Source organism: Arachis hypogaea, chromosome 19 (genome assembly GCF_003086295.3).
Source record: "Arachis hypogaea cultivar Tifrunner chromosome 19, arahy.Tifrunner.gnm2.J5K5, whole genome shotgun sequence".
Lineage (NCBI taxonomy): Eukaryota > Viridiplantae > Streptophyta > Magnoliopsida > Fabales > Fabaceae > Arachis > Arachis hypogaea.
In genome coordinates this window covers 54,699,163-54,705,842 of record NC_092054.1, presented here as the reverse complement: position 1 = coordinate 54,705,842, position 6,680 = coordinate 54,699,163, and the positions used below count along the sequence as shown (strand labels likewise).

The 6,680-nt window shown below is 39.1% G+C and overlaps 1 non-coding gene across 1 annotated transcript; it reads right to left on the bottom strand.

Annotated features, from left to right (window-relative positions):
* Positions 1–4,943: 4,943 nt before the first annotated feature.
* LOC112782002 (small nucleolar RNA R71) lies at positions 4,944–5,051 on the bottom strand. Its single transcript, XR_003192747.1, has one exon. It is a non-coding gene; the product is annotated as a small nucleolar RNA R71 (small nucleolar RNA).
* Positions 5,052–6,680: the final 1,629 nt, after the last annotated feature.

Below are 6,680 nucleotides of genomic sequence, written 5' to 3'. Positions count from 1 at the left end.
AGTTACTCATTTTCTGTAAACCTAAGTTACGAGTCTAGTATAAAAACTACTTTTAGAGATTCATTTTGAACCTCATGGCATTTTTTACACTTTATATTGTAATTTTGACGGCATGAGTCTCTAAACCCCATAGGTGGGGGTGAGGAGCTCTGCTGTGTTTCAATGGATTAATGCAATTACTACTGTTTTATATTCAATCACGCTTGATTCTATTCTAAGATACTCACTCGTACTTCAATCTAGAGAAGATGATGATCTGTGACACTCATCATTATTCTCAATTCTATGAACGTGTGTCAGACAACCACTCCCGTTCTATCTGAGCTCAACGTAGTCATTGGGTGACAGCTTGAGTGTGTATCTCTTGGGTTTCTAATCTACAGACCGAGTCCGGAGGTTAGAACCTTCGTGGTATAAGCTAGAACTAATTGGCAGCATTCCTGGGATCCGGAAAGTCTAAACCTTGTCTGTGGTATTCCGAGTAGGATCTGGGAAGGGATGACTGTGACGAGCTTCAAACCCGCGAATGTTGGGCGCAGTGACAGTGTGCAAAAGGACAAGGGTCCTATTCCGACGCTAGTGGGAACTGACAGATGATTAGCTGTGCGGTAGCTGTACATGGTATTTTTCATCCGAGACGAGCAATCTGACAGTTGATTAGCCGTGCAGAGATCGTACCTGGTATTCTTCATCCGAGAGGATCATACAGCTTGCCATTGAAGGAAGCCATGCGTGTTTGAAGAAGAAGACATTAGGAAAGCAGAGATTCAGATGACAAAGCATCTCCGGAACCTCAGCCTGTTTCTCATTACTGAATCACAAGTACTATTTATTTTATGTTATTTATTTTTTATAAATATAATCACTCTTATCATCAATCTCCTGACTAAGATTTACAAAACAACCATAGCTTGCTTCAAGCCGACAATCTCCGTGGGATCGACCCTTACTCACGTAAGGTATTACTTGGACGACCCAGTGTACTTGCTTGTTAGTTTTGCGTATTGTGAAAAGTGTAATCACAATTTCGTGCACCACCTGCCCTATAAAGCCTAAAACACTTAACACACGGATCACGGCATCGAATGGTATAAAGGAGAATTAAAATACAAAAATTAAAGATCTCTAGAAAGCAAGTTTTCAACCATAGAACAAAATTAGGAAGGGATTGAAAAATCATGCAAATCATATGAATAAGTGGGTAAGGACTTGATAAAAACTACTTAATTGAGCACAAGATAAACCATAAAATAGTGGTTTATCACCCCTGCATGAACCAATAAAATTTAATAGTCATGCATTAAATTGACTCCTCAAATATTATTAATAAATTCAAATTGACCCTGAATATTAATTAATGAAATCAAACAATACCTTAATCTAGCTCAGGTTAGTTACAATAAGATGCATTTTATTATCTTTTGCATGTTAGACATTATGCACCACCTGTATTGATGATGTTCACCAAGATCATCTACTAGAAGCTCTAGAAACACCTCCAATTCTCTTTATTCTCCGCTTCTACTATCGCCCAAGCAATAATGTATACATGGTTGTTGGCATCCTGACCAATAGCAGACAGCATCTGCTCCCAAATTGTGTCTTCAAGAATGCTCCATCTAGGCCAATTAGAAGTCGACCCAGCCTTGAACCCTCTTTTTGCATCCATCAAGGCAAACATAAATTTTTTCAAAAATTGGATCTGAATTGAGTTATGGAGTAACACCAATCTTAACAGTAGGCCTAGGATTGCTCTTAAGCAAAGTCTCTGCATAATCTTTCAATCTTAGATATTGCACAACTACATCACCATACAGTACATTTCGTAGATCTGTAAGGGCTCTGGTTAGTGATAACTTGTTGAGGTCCAAGTTACATTTTCTCCTAAAATATGATGCTGTCTCACCATGCTTCAGACTTGTATATTCCCTTAGTTTTTTTTTAACTAATTTCCAAGCAAGCCACTTCTTGTTTGTAGCTCTACTTTTGCTTTTTCTAGGACATGTGTGTGATGCCAAGGCATCTTAGGCTAGTTTTACTAGCCTTTTTATTTTGATTTCATTAGGTTTTATGCACTTTCTTGAGCTATAAGTAATCATTTGGGTTAGAAATTCATGTATGCCTAGATTCATTCAACCATGGTTATTTTGATGCAATTTCATGAGACTTTGGCCATAATTACTTGTGTGCTAAGAATGATGCAATCTCTCATGATGTTAGCAAGGCTTTGATGCATATATTGGTTGATGACAGGTGAAGAAATGTATGGAAGAAGGTTGAAGGATGGCCATAGAAAGGATGAAGAGGAAGCAACGTTGGTGGCCAAGTTGGACCACCAATGTTGCCTCAAACATTGAGAGGAATGAAACAGGGTAGCTTCTGCATAATTATCTGATACTCACGTTGGAGGGAACGTTGGTAAGCCAACGTTACCTCCAACGCTGGACACAAAGTGCTTTCTAGAAAATTAGAAAAACTGTGGCAACGCGTACGCGTGCTATACGCGCACGCGTGGATAGGCCAACGTTGGAAGGAACGTTGCCAATCCAACGTTGAGGCCAACGTGCACGATCTGAGCTCCAAAACCATGATTTTGAAAAAGTGCATCGACGCGCACGCGTGTATGACGCACACGCACGGATGAATCAACGTTGAAGGGAGCGTTGTTGGTCCAACGCTGATGCCAATGTCTTCGAAACATTTTAAAAGTTGAGGTTTGGGAATTTGAATCCATGTGCACGCATATGTCACGCGCACGCGTGGATGAGCATTTTTTCCCCAAACGCGCACACGCATAAGCAGCGCATACGCGGGAACTGGTAATTTGCACCATTCACGCACACGCATGGACAAGAAAACGTTGGCACTCCAACGTTGAGTCAAACATTGCTCAAAACATCCAAAACTCAATTTCTCAGAAGGATGTTTGACTCAACATTGGCCCTTAAACGTGGACTCCAACGTGAGCATCAGAACATTGCAATTCAAGCAGATTTCTTCTCAACAAGCATGGGAGCCGATTGGATCAACTTCAACAAGGCCAAAAGCCCAATTGAAATGAATTGAGGATCAACTGAAGAAGTGTATAAATAGCTAGAATTTAAGTTAGTTGGGGGGGCTTGGAGAATGTATTGAAACTCTGCCCAATTTTCCTCTTTCTGTAACTTTTCAATTCTACAATGTATTTTCCAGATTCAATTTCCATTTTGAGAGCTATGAACAACTAAACCTGTTTCATTGGGTTAGGGAGCTCTATTGTAATTCAATGGATCAATAATAGTTTTCATCTTCTTCTTCTTTCTTTTCTCTTAATTTTTGTTAGAAAGCTTTCGATCTTAATTCAATTGGATAGTTGTCTTGACAGAGAAGCTATCCATAATTGGAATTCTTCTGATCCTTGAGAAAGGGATGAAGAATTCATGCTAGAATTTTTTTTTCACATTGGATTAGATTGGGGGTTGGATGGATATTGTGACATTTACTCCTACCAATACTTTGATCTATGAATTTGTGTGGTATAGTCAGTGACCGAACTTCAACTCTTTCCATGAGCAATTAAATCAAGACATTGGGCAATTGTTCATGCTTAGAGAGATTGGTGAGCCAAGACATTGGGATCCATTCATCTAAGATTGCCAAGCAATGTCAATGAATGCATTGATTGAGGAAGAGGTGAAAATGATTTGATCCGGATAGTTCAATATCTCCTAAAACCCAATTAATCCCCTACTCTGATCTTACCCATTCTCATTACATTCTGCTTTTTAATTTCATACTTAATCCCCATTCCCATTTAATTTCTTAAAATTTAAGTTTCTTCCCTTTAATTACCTACAATTTAATTTATGTTCCTTTAATTTCTTGCTCTTTAAGTTTCCCGCCAATTTACATTTTGCAACACCAATTCAATTCTGATTTCGGTCAACTAGAACAATTCTCCAATTAACATTGATCAACCAACCAATACCTGTGGGATTCGACCTCACTCTACAGTGAGTTTTACTTGACGACAATCTGGTGCACTTGCCAGTAAAAAATTTTTGAGAGACAGTTTTCAGGATATCAAATTTATGGCACCGTTGCCGGGGATTGGTTTTGTGTTGACAATTACTAAATTGGAGGATAACTAGATTGAGCATTTTTCTTTTCTTTTGTTAATTGAATTTCAATTTTTGCTGTTACATTTACCTTCTGCAATTTTAGTTGTTTCTATTTATTTTTTGTTATTCCCTTACCTTCCAGCAAAACTAATCCACTAACTCATTAACTGTTTGATTAATTGCCTCAATTGCTCTAACCACACTTTTTCATTAACTGTGAAATCTTCACTTGCTGGTTGCTGCTTGTTTTGGTACTTGTATGACAGGTAGAAAAGAGGTCTCAACCTCTTTTGACATTGAACCGGAGAGAACCTTCCTGAGATTAAGGAGGGAAGCAAGAGGAAAGAAGGCTATTGGTGCAGAAAAATAGGAGGAAGAATTGGATATAAACATGGAGGATGATATGGAAAACCATCATGAAGGAGAGGTGAATAATCATGCCAGAGGAGGTGCAGCCAACCCTGCTGAACAAGAGAGGAGAGTTCTAGGCTCCTACATCAATCCAAACCTAGGAAACTGTGGTAGCAGCATTCAAAAGTCAACCATCCAAGCTAATAATTTCGAATTAAAGCCTCAACTCATCACTCTCGTACAAAACAATTGTTCTTTCGGAGGAAGTGCCCAGAAGACCCTAATCAGCATCTCACTACATTCTTAAGGATCTGTGATACGGTTAAATCTAATGGTGTTCATTCTGACACCTATAGATTGCTACTGTTTCCATTTTCTTTGAGGGACAAAGCATCTAAATGGTTAGAATCATTTTCCAAAGAAAGCTTAACAACCTGGGAGGATGTGGTGAATAGATTCTTAGCAAAGTTCTACCCTCCATAAAAAGTAAATAGACTAAAAACTGAAGTGCAGACATTCAGACAGCAGGATGGTGAAACCTTATATAAAGCCTGGGAGAGATTCAAAGATTTGACAAGGAAATGCCCCCCTGATATGTTTAATGAGTGGGTGAAATTGCATATCTTTTATGAGGGGCTTTCCTATGAATCAAAGAAAGATGTAGACCATTCATCTAGAGGCTCCCTTAACAAGAAAAAGACCATTAAAGAAGCCATTGATGTCATAGAAACAGTGGCTGACAATGAGTATTTTTACGCCTCAGACAGAAGCAACAACAGGGGAGTCATGGAACTAAACCATATGGATGTAATCCTGGCCCAAAATAAGATGATGACTAAGCAACTAGCTGATTTGACCAAGCAAATGGAGAAGAATCAGGCTACAGCCATCTACACTCAACCATCACCTCAAGGAGATTTAGACACAGAGGAAGGAGTTAACTGGGAGGAAGCCAATTACCTTGGAAATTCATCTAGGCAAGTTCATGATCCATATTCCAAAACTTATAACCCTGGTTGGAAGAACCACCCAAACTTCGGGTGGGGAAACCAACAAAACCAAGGCCAAGACCACAAACCTCATAATCCCAACCAGTACACCTACCAACAATCCAATCCAAGATCATATCAGCATCCATATAACAATTCTTCTCAGCCACCTTATTAAGTCCAAGCCAATCAGCCTCAACATCCAATTCCAACTCCACCATCAGAGGACAAACTATCCAGGATCGAAGCTATGCTCACCAACCTTTGCAAGGAAGTCCAAGACAACAGGAATTTCAAGGAAGAAGTGAGAGATAGTATGAAAAGTTGAGGAGAGATTATTAAGAACCTTGAATCTCAAGTAGGACACCTCTCACAGCAGATTTTGAAGTCTACTGATAGTTTCCCAAGTGACACTGAGAAAAATCCAAGAGGGAAAATGAAGAGCTGAAGCCACAAGAATCAGGAAGAGCAACTAACTAGGAACTCCCTAACACAAGAGTCACTGGAGCACTATTGGAAGAAGAGAAAAGAGTTGGAAAAAAATTGCTAAGGGGATGGAGATATAAGAAGATTCCTACAGAAGGTTTTTCCCCTGGAGACATGGTGATATCAATTCACCATCTATCAATCCCACCCCATCTTCCAACCCTTTCATCTCAATTACCTCATGTGTTCACAATCAGAAAGGTCCTTTCCTTGGAACATGTAGAAATCATCAAGGAATCAAGTGGAGAAAGCTTCACTATGCGTGGAGAGGACATGAGGCACTACAGTCTACCATGACAGAGAACGTCAAGCTAGTGACGTTAAAAGAGCACTTGTTGGGAGGCAACCCAACCAAAGGTAATTTTTCTTTCATAGCTAGTCAATAAAAGAGTCAAGAAGACTTCTCTGCATTGTAAGGAGTTACGTTTGGTGTTGCACACCAAAGAAATTCAGAGATGAATGTGCAATTCTAAGTTTGGTGTTTCACCATGGACTTCCTTAAAAAGCACATTGCATTTTTCATCATAACTGGTTAGAAGCTCCAAGCAATCAGAGAAACTACTTGACAAATTTTTGGATTTTCAGCTATAGTTTAACTTTTTAATAAAAGCACTTGCAGTTTTACATGTATGTTCACCTTGCTACATTTAGAAGTAAGAAAGGAATTAAGTTTGGTATTCACACACCAACTTAAGTTCTGAAAATCACAAGCATACATATAGACTTACCATTTCTCAAGTGCTTGGGAAACAAA